Source organism: Marmota marmota, unplaced genomic scaffold (assembly GCF_001458135.2).
Source record: "Marmota marmota marmota unplaced genomic scaffold, marMar, whole genome shotgun sequence".
Classification (NCBI taxonomy): domain Eukaryota; kingdom Metazoa; phylum Chordata; class Mammalia; order Rodentia; family Sciuridae; genus Marmota; species Marmota marmota.
Genome location: NW_026000174.1, coordinates 2,547,980 through 2,558,561, shown reverse-complemented (window position 1 = coordinate 2,558,561; position 10,582 = coordinate 2,547,980). Strand labels below are relative to the sequence as shown.

At 40.4% G+C, this 10,582-nt stretch overlaps 1 protein-coding gene across 3 annotated transcripts in view; it reads left to right on the top strand.

The window, feature by feature from the left end:
• Nucleotides 1-484: 484 nt before the first annotated feature.
• The window catches only part of Prss23 (serine protease 23), a 19,836-nt gene continuing 9,738 nt past the window's right edge, over nucleotides 485-10,582 (top strand). The window contains exon 1 of one of the 3 annotated variants that reach the window (XM_048787940.1): nucleotides 485-638. The gene's annotated coding sequence lies outside the window, so the exon portion shown is untranslated. Of the gene's footprint in view, nucleotides 639-10,368; nucleotides 10,574-10,582 lie in introns of those variants that run through there. The other 2 variants (XM_015477327.2, XM_015477326.2) reach the window with 2 other exon arrangements.

Below are 10,582 nucleotides of genomic sequence, written 5' to 3'. Positions count from 1 at the left end.
CTGGATTGGAGCCAAGTGATTCTTATTTCAAAATTAAAACAAAAATTTCATGTCATCTTGGAGTGGTGTCACATTCCTAGGAAGAACTCATTTTTATTGTCAGCATAATCCTCAAAACACACTGTCATGTATTATTCTTCTGTTTGATGGAGTGAGTTCACTGCTTGCCTGGAGATTATGCCTCACTCTGGGTATACAAAATTGCCCAAACAGGGCCCCAGCTAGCCTTGCATACAGAATCAAAATGTTGTATGCTGCAGGAAAAGCAAGAAAAGCCAAGATCAGGTCTGCTAGGAAAGCGTGAGGCTCCTGTGCATAGTGACTTCAAAGCTGTTTATTAACAGTTTTGGTTTAAGTTTTAGTTTCCTAGGGGACAGGAACGATAATGTGAGCAACTATTTAAAGATACCACAGGATCTACAGCTAAGTGTTCTCACTAATTTTAGTCTGCTGGAAACTCAGATAAGAAAGTCACTCCTCCTCGAAGGAAATCCCTACCTGTAGCTGCTGGTGTCAGTACTGGAATCTCCTCTCAGGGTGACTTTGGTTGCCTCTGTCAGGGTGACAGGCTCTGAGTGTCTCCCTCCTCCAGGAGCCCAGGGCAGAGCTGCAGCACAAGATCGACCTGCCTTCATGTGGTAAGTTCCAGTTCACTCCCCCAGCCTCTGAGAGAGGCCTTTCTCTCAAATTAGTGCAGCAACACAAGGGCCTGTCCTGTACAGGTGGAAGAGAGAGCTACCCCTCCCCAGTGCTCTGCAAGGCTTTGAAGTGAATAGAACACTGATGATTATTCTTGTGGTTTCCCTAATCTGTGTACTGAGGGCAGCAGGAACCAGGTGCTCCTGTGATTGAAATAAAAGGTTACTCCTCTGAATGAGCAGGAAGTAAATTGCCTTCTGTAGATACAAATCCTGTTTCACCCCTGGACTGGCCACCTTTAACTCACTTTTAAAACGTGATGAATCACTGCCATTCCTGGGATGGTTGTGGGGCTCATCATGGCCAGATGTCTGTTTAGCAACTCTTACCTCACAGAAGCAAAGGGAAACCTAGAGGGCTCAGACTGTGTCTAAGGAATGCCAGAACAATCTGCTGGAAGCCAAAAATAAGTCTCAAGTTTAGTTCATCTTCTTCTGTTTTCAAGGTCAGACTGACATAATTTCAATCAACACAGCCAAACCAGTTCCCCCTTACCTTTGCTGGAAACAGCTCCCTGTTGTCTATTCAATGACCTCCACTTGCCACCCTGCTATTCAGTCTCCTCTGTGCTTTTATACTAGTAGTCTTTCATAGAGTTGTTCTAATAGTAATAAAAATAACGAGCAGCTAAAATAATTTGAGAATTAGGCTCTGTGCATGTTAATATGTTGGTGCATTTTCTAAGTTAATCACTATAACAGTGTGAGGAGTGTACTGTTCACCCTGCTAGTTTGTAAATGAGAAAACAGGCCTTCCCAGTGTGCCTGTTATTCTGTCTGCCTCCCTCCCACCAATTCTCCACCCTTCGCTGCCCTGCTTTGTGCAGAGGAGACTGATCCTTATAGACAGCAAAACCTGACTCCCTTGTGAGCCGACTTTGGTAGGCCTCTGGAGATCAGAGGGTGGGCATAGAAGAGGTCAGAGTGTTTCTTTTCCATTTCCTTCCTCCTTGAGGACCAATTTCTTGCAGCAGCTGCATCTCTTTACAGACCATTCAGCAATTGCAGGCAGGTTTTTCTCCACGGTGCTCAGGTTCGCTAGGCTCTGGTACAGCATTTCATTCCTTCTACCTCCCCACCCAAGCCTAGCAAGACTTCCTGCTGTTGCTAAATGCTGGATGCCTTTCTGTTCTTGTCTGTTTCCTCAACCCTTTCTTCACATCCATCAGTAGCCACTTCATTAAAGTCTCTTCATTTGAGTCAATCTGGGGTGAATTGTGTTCCTGCCAAGCCTCTTACTGATATACATGGCCTAAAAGAGTATAGACCAAAGATGCAAACTTGGTACACTATAGTCAGGGAGAGAAAATGTACACTGATACAAAAAAAGAAAAACATTATAAAAGCCATGAGAAAGTTTTAGAAACCATATGGGAAATCAAAAGCCAATAAAAACTACTTTCAAGGATATGACATAGACAAAGTGGATATGAAGGAGAGTTTTAAATATGAACAGACAATAAGGCAAAGAAGCAGACCACATTTAGGGAACAGAAGTGGCACAGTCCCAGCAGTGGAGAAATGTGTTCTTTAAGACTCCACTGTTCCAAAATGTTACTGCCATATAGGCGGGGAAAGGATTCTACCATCAAATTAGAGTGCGTAACTTTGAGATGACTGAGCTTAACCAGATTTCTTTCCTTGGGACTTCAAAGAGCACTTAAAAGGCTAATGTGCATATTTAACTAACCTTTTTTCATAATCCATTAATGTCTTCCAGAAGTGAGGAAAGGAATAGAGTTTGGGAGATGCATATTATCCAATAAGAGTCTATGATCCTGTGGGACTCCATAGTAGAGCAATTCAAAACACACATGGCAGCCAAATTCAGAGCCTACTCCACAGTGTTCTGCAGAAAGTCAATCAGAATGTCATAAGTCATTCTGGATAAATGGTGCCCAGAATGCCATCATATAGACAGACATAGCAAGAGTAGTGAAATGTGGCTAGCAAGCCAAGTGGAAACAGAGTTTATTTTGACATGACCTGTAAGGAACTATTGTGCCCAGACATCAAACAGAAGTTTGGATTTATGTCCTGGAAAATAGTGAAACCCCAGTGATAAAAGTTCATGTATAGTGTGCCCCACTCCTAGAGGCTTGCAAGCCAATTATGGCATATCTGATATTTTAAACAAATCATTATTTTGCTTATTAATTAATTCAATTACTCATTATATAAAAATTAATTGAGCTTTTACTAGAAGCGCTCTGCTAGACTATAGAGGAAAACTTTAAAGACTATAAAAGAAAACAAAAAAGAGTCCCTGATTATAAGGTGCTTTGGACCACTTGAGTTTGAACATATAAATATACATAATTACAACATAAATTTTTCATGTAATTATCCAAAAACAAAGAATGAACTTACACATCTAGCACTGAAGGGTTTAGAAGCCTTCAGAGTAGAGTTGATATTTGAGACTGAAGAATGAATAGAATTTGCCAGGACAAAAAGGAAGAAACCTCATGAATTCAAGTATTTGACCACACAAAAGCTTATTGCTTGTAAGAGAGCAAAGAAAGAGTCCAATATTCATGGATGAATGTAGACATAAATTGAAAACAAAATAAGTTTCCAAAAAGGCTTTTTATAGAGATTTGTTATGATGTAAAATCTCAATTTTCTCTTTTGTTCTTCATCATCAGGCCTAGACGCAATTATAGTCCATTAGAGAAGACCAGGGCCAGCCTCTAGAGACTCTTTGAATTTGACCAGAGAAAATGAGAAACATAGTTATTTTGAAATGTTTCTAATTCTTTTAGTTTAGTTTAGAATAGTACCCACAGTGTACAGTACACAGGAAATTGCAAGTACTCAAATCTACTTTCCTTCCTGATAATTTTAGATCACCATGTTCTTTAAAATAGGACTAAAGTTTTTCTTGCTGAGCAGCTTTTTGGTTTCTTACAGTATTATGTATATAAATGTAACAATTTAACTCTATACATATTTTATGTTATGTTTTTATATATTAAACCTTTACATATCTATATTCGGTGTGATAACCTCTCATATTTCCAAACGCTTAAAATAAGTAATCTATATTGAACAAAAATAGAAATTTTTAGAAAATTTTAACTGTAATACAAAAATATTTATTACATGCTGATTCATCTTAATGTTTTTTTTTTAATTATAGAAGTCTGTTGTCATTTTATTTCTCCATTATGTAAGACTTTAAATTCAGCATTATAAAAAAAAAAGGAATCTTTTCCCCTTAAAACACTGACAAATATATAGACCTGGCAATTGTAGAGGTTTTTTGAATGAATGAATTGATGATATCATAAGGTAGATTGGAGGAGGAAGACAAAACTTACTACATCTGTAACTTTTCCTAAATTCAATACTAAAAAACTCATAGTTGCCCATAGATTAGACTGATGAAAAGAAGATGTAAGGGTTGAACAGGAGAAATGAAAGAAATTTTGCCTTAGGAAGTTTGGGTTAAACTTTGTAGCACTGGTGATATAACAGTTTGATTCATTTGTTTGTTCATTCAATGATTTTTTTAAAACATTTAATGCACATTCACAGTAGTAAACCCAGTAGTCCTTGCTGATACTATCATAGACGGTGCCAGTTTAGAACTGAGTTTTGCTGAGCTCTGTGCTATGTGCTTGGCATTCATGATCTCACTGAATTCTTCTAACAGCCCTAAATTAGTTCCATGGTACAGAGAGAAAAGGAAGTTCACATAACACTTCCATGGTAAGTAAGTAAATGAATTCTAAATTAAATCTAAGTAAGTGTGATTCAGAATTCCACAGTCTTCATTACTCTAGTTCCCAAGGTAGGCACGCAGATACCCAGGGATAAAAATGGTGTGGGCCATCTTCCCACGAGGATTACAATGTCACAGTCTCAGACTCTAAGAGTGGGTCATCTAGGCTCTCTTTAAAGATGAGAAATCAAGGCCAATAAGTGAGGTGTTTCAACCAAGGACACACATTACCTTCATGAGCCAGACAGGTGCAGAAGGCCCCCAACCCACTTCCTTAGCTCTCATTCCAGTTTTCTTTTCACTCACTCTATGGAACTGAAACCTCTACTTACTGAGTAAACTATGAGATCCACATAGCACTTTGTTATAATCACCAAAGTGGGGGTGGGGGTGGGGCATCTGGAAATGATTTTTATTTGAATTTAGGTTTTAACTGATACATAAAAATATAAAATTGTACATATTTATGGAGTGTTATATGATGTTTTCAGTACATGTATACATTGTATAATGTTTAAGTCAGAAAATACTTTTTAAATATGTAAATTTGTATCCTTAGAAATAATTCTTGGGGATATAGCTCAGTTGATAGAGTGCTTGCCTTGCATGCACAAGGCCCTGGGTTCAATCCCTAGCACCACACACACGCACAAAAAAAAAGAAAAGAAAAGAAAGAAAGAAAAGAAATAATTCTTATCAATAACTTTCAGATTGACTTGTTGAAGAATTGAAGATGCATCTTGGGATCATGAAAAATCAGCACTAAAATTGAGTTGAGCAGTTTAGAATTGGCATTGGGTCTCCTACCTTCCTGCCATCCTAACTTTCCAATTAGCATTCAGTCCCATCTATCTCCTGTTCTGAAGCCGTTGAATAGGTCATTCCTAAGTTATAGCACAACTGGAACAAAAGCAAAATACAATCAAAAGGATGTTGAGAGGTGAAATGACAACAACAACTGATTCAACTCCTTACTGAAAGCACTAGAAAAGGCAAGTCCAGAAAGCAGCACAACACAATGAAACTCAGCTAATGTGTAAAACAGGCTGGGCAAAACTCTCAGCTGGGTTAACTTAGTAGTTTAGCACCAGGTATCCGATTTAATCACTTTGAACTTCAGCCTCCTCATCTGCAAAATGGAGAAAATCAGCCCCTGTCTGTGGCGTGAATCTGTTTCCCAAAGTTCATATGTTGGAAACTTAATTCCCAAATGAACAGCTTGAGAGGTGGTAACTATAAAAGGCAGAACACTTATAAATGAATTAATATTGTTATCCAGGAAATGAAATCATTATTGTAAGAGCAAGTTTGTTAAAAAAGTGAGTTTGGCCCACTCTTTTTATTGTTGTTGTTGTTTTTAGATATACATGACAACAGAATGTATTTTGACATACATACATGGAGTACAACTTCCTATTCTTGTGATTGTACATGATGTGGGATTATGTTGGTTGTATATTCATATATGAACATAAGAATTTTACGTCTGATTAATTCTACTGTCTTTCCTATTCCAATCCCCTCTTCTTTCCCTTCATTCCCTTTGTCTAATCCAATGAACATCTATTCTTCCTCCCCCTTCCCCTTATCGTGTGTTAGCATCCACATATTAGCTAGAACATTGGGCCTTTTGTTTTGGGGATTGGCTTATTTCACTTAACATGATTATCTCCAGTTCTATTCACTTACGGGTAAATGCCATAATTTCATTCTTATTTATGGCTGAGTAATATTCCATTGTGTATATATACCACATTTTCTTTATCCATTTATTTGCTGAAGGATACCTAGGTTCCATAGCTTAGCTATTATGAACTGAGCTGCTATAAACATTGATGTGGCCGCAACACTCTAGAATGCTGATTTTAAGTCCTTTGGATATAGATTGAGGAGTCTGATAGTTGGGTCAATGGTGGTTCCATTCCATGTTTTCTGAGGAATCTCCATACTATTTTCCATAGTAGTTGTACCCATTTGCAATCCCATCAGCAATGTATGAGTGTACCTTTTCCCCCACATCCTCACCAACACTTACTGTTGCTTATTTTCTTGATAATTGCCATTCTAACTAGAGTGAGATAAAATCCCAGTATAGTTTTAATTTGTATTTCTCTAGTTGCTAGAGATGTTGAACATTTTTTATATATTTGTTGATAGATTGTAGTTCTTTTTTGTGAAGTGTCTGTTCAGTTCTTTGCTTATTCATTGATTGGGTTATTTGATTTTTTGGTGTTAAGTTTTTGAGTTCCTAACATATCTTGGAGATTACAAGTTTGGCTCATTTTTGTATGCTCTCTGTCTTGCTCTTGCTCTCTCTGCAATGCAATCCCTTCTGCCTTGCTATTATGCAGTAAGAAGGCCCTCACCAAATATGGCCCCCTCAATCTTGAACTTCCCAGCCTCCAGAACTGTGAGCCAAATAAATTTCTGTTCATTATAAATTAGTTAGTCTGAGGTGTTCTTTTACAACATCACAAAATAGACTAACCCTTCCCTCTTTTTCTGTTTATCTTGACCATCCCATGCAATAAGATATATTCCATGGTACCTGGCATAGTGTGTGCATTCAGTAAACAAAGCTATAATTATTACAATTTAGTCCTAGTTCTGCTCCCTTAACTTATACATCAGTCTTCCTATACAGTGAAAATTTTTCTTTTTATCTATGTTACAAGGTGGTTTTGCTAACACAGTAAGGTGATATGTATCAAAACACTGCCCTGATCTTCATTCTTTAAGCACCAGCTCAACTCCTATTGCCTCAAGGATGCTTCAGCACCTGTCAGAGTGGGAATTAATAATTCTCTCTTCCATATTTTGCAGCTCATGTCCATACCCTGATCTAACCTGTATCTTGACATACATACATGGAGTACAACTTCCCATTCTTGTTGGATTTTGTATAATGTCCATAGCATAATAGTCCTTGAGGTAAGGGATATTTGCTTGCTCTCCCCCAGAGCCCCAGAAACCTTATGCAGAGTGGGGGAGTCAGTGAATGTGTGGGCCTTTCCTTGCATTTTTAACCATTCAGTTGCCAAGTACATAAAACATATTTGAGATTTACAAGTTTAAATGATTTCTGAGAAGAATGATTTCTGATTTCTTGAGAAACAGTGAATGTTTTGGTTTGTTCTTTTCTGGGGGTTGATGGAAGAGATGGAACAAATACAAAAAGAAAAGCAGATTTCTAGGCTTAGCATGAGGACACCTGCGTTTTACACAGAATATTTCTCTCAAAGGTCAAAATGCTCTACAAACCTGTCACAGTTGTTGACTATATGGCATTCAAAACCAGGTAATACCCCCTCCTTTTTCTATTGACAGTTCCAGGGAACAACAACAGTGGATAGGCCTTTTCCAAGCCTAACGGGCCCCCTCCCCTCCCTAATCATGAGTCATCTGCAGCTAGAAATCCAATTGTTAGCATACCCCTGCAACTGGCTGAGGAAGTCATTTGCTCTGGGGCCTTTCTATGCCTTAGTTTTTCTCTCCAAATGATGAAAATAATCATCCTGTCCTCCCTGACTCCTCCTGGAGACACTACAACTGCTAGGAAAAATAAGCAATGAAAGTCCAAGTGGGTTGAGGTGGTGCTAGAGAAGCCTGCTCAAAAGCAGAGCTAAGGCATGTTCCTTTTGCATGACACATGTAACAGCAGCTATATTTATTAGGGCCTTACTGAATGAAATTGTTCTAAGCACATCATATGTATTAATTTGTTCAATTCTTTAAAAAAAGATCCATGAAGTAGTAGTGATTTTATAGAGGAAGAAATCAAGTCACAGAAAGGCTTAGCAAAACCACACAGCTAGTAAATGGCAGACACTGAAATGGTACCCAGATACACAGTGGGTATACTGGGATACCCTCAACTGTGCAGTTATAGTGTGTACCTGTGATCATCTCTTCCATTTTATGCTTGCCACAATATTTGCACATAATAGGTGCTTAATAAATATTTATTGGGATAAATCTAACAAAACTTGAGCATAGTTGAGAATTCATTCCTTTTTTCCCTTCCTTCTGACTCTACCACCAGATCCTCTATTAAATAAGATACTTGACTTTTCATGGTGTTTTCCAATTAGGAGCTAAAGACCCTTGAAGATTCCTAATTTATTTTTTCATTTTTATGATAAAAAGTGAATATAAGCACATTCTGGATCATTGGGATGGCCATCTCATACTAAGTACTATATCTGGATTTCAGATTATGTGCTCTTCTTTGGCCCCAGGAGTTACCACTTATTATTATGTGAAAAGAAATATGCTAATAAGAAGGGAGGGACATAAAGAGAATCCCTAAAAGATGTATTATGTCAAGTAAAAGTCAGATATTATAATGATATAGGGTGATCAAAATAGATGTGGAAGGGAGTGTACCTCACAGATCATGAGAGTGTTAGACACACAGAGAACTCAAAGATGCTCACATCTAAGCATTGGTACCCCCATGACACTGAAAGTAGTCAAAGAATCTGTACCAATTTAATTTTATAGTTCTGGAAGATAATTTTTATATTTGATTTTGGTTTTATTGTTTTTAACAGATCACCAGCCTGTGGTTTGTTTTGGTTTTATTCTCAAGTTGTTCAAAAGCTGAAATAAGTTTATATCTTTTTACGTCTATATAGTATAGGAATGGTTTTAGAAGAAAATTTAAGCGAAGACTAGAGAAATCTAAGAAAAATTTGTCCTTAAAATGGTGGATAATATTGATTTCTCTTATACTTGAGAAACACCACACAATAATGTGTTCCAGGCTTTCTTATTTAAAATCAATTGCAAACACAAACACATCAGGTATGTCAATAACCCCTTGTTGTCCAATAGTATGTTAGGCCCTCCCATTCTGAGAGCAGGCTTTGACAGGAAAAAGGAAAGCTAAGTGGCTTGATAGAAAGAAATGTGGCCTCAGTGCAAATTTTTGTCGTATCATTCAATAGCTGTGTGACTTAGAGCAAGTCATTAAACCTCTCCAAACCTCCAGCCCTTATTGTAAGTTAGCAGTAATCTCTGTACTCTCTAAGCCACAAAGGGCTGTATGTGAAGCTGACGCACAGGAGGTGAATAGCAAGGCTCCAGCATTTGTTCCTTAAATGGAGGTCACCATTTAAGGTCGCCTGTGGCAAGGAAAAGCCCGAAGAACCCTCTGCTCTCCCCAGCTGTGGACTCCTTGGCCTGACTCAGGAAAGCAGGCCCACTGTGCGATTCCACCAGCTGGTACCCTGGTGCCCCGCCCAAAGTAGCCAGCTGGGGAGAGGGGATAGTGTCGGGGGCTCACCAGCCAGTGAGCAGTTCAGAAATTGCCTAGTCCCTGCTATGCTCCGGACACACGCACTGAACTAAGTGGGTGTTGCAGGGGATGCAAGGCATTGGTGGTCCTGCGAACTGGAATGCAAGTTTCTGTTCTTTGTAGACACTTGAGACACTGGGTAAAGCGGAAAGGAATTCAGTCATCACTTTAAAGCGCTCAAAATGTATGTGGGTGGTGAGCGCATAGGTTTTGAGCCAATTCAAATTTGCCTAGGGACACCCCATGCACCATGTGTATAACTATTTTTAGTTCCAGGTAAGAGGGGAGCTCCCTTGGGGAACACCTTGTCTTTAAGAGCTGGCAGCGGACTCAGGGCCACGAACAACTTCAGAAGGCTGAGCCCCAGCCCGGGGTGCCCGTAGTTCAAAGGGTGAAGGCGCACGGTCCTGGCCAGAGCCGGCGCTAGCTGGCGCCGAGAAGCCCGGACTGGTCAGTGCTGCTGCGCGGGGGCCCACCTGCGCTGGGCCGCTGGGCAACAGTCAGACTCGGAGGAGCATTCCTGCCCTGGCCGGGGACGGGCGACGCCGGGAGGGGGGCGCGGCCGTGCGGTGGGGCGGGCTGCTGCAGCGCGGCTTCCCCGAGGCCGAAGGCGGGGCGGGCGGGCCCTCGAGAGGCGCGGGGGGACGGCAACCGCCCGCTGCCGGCGCTGCTCTCCGGGCTCGGCTAACACTCGGTCGCGACGCGGGGGCAAGCATGGGAGCCGCGCGCGCCCTCTCCGCGCCCACACCTGTCTGAGCGGCTCTGAGAGCCGCGGCCCTGGCGGGCTGCTCCGCACGGGTGAGTGAGGGCGCGGGCTGGGGTCGTGCGCCCGGGCGCGGGAGCTAGAGCTGGAGAGCG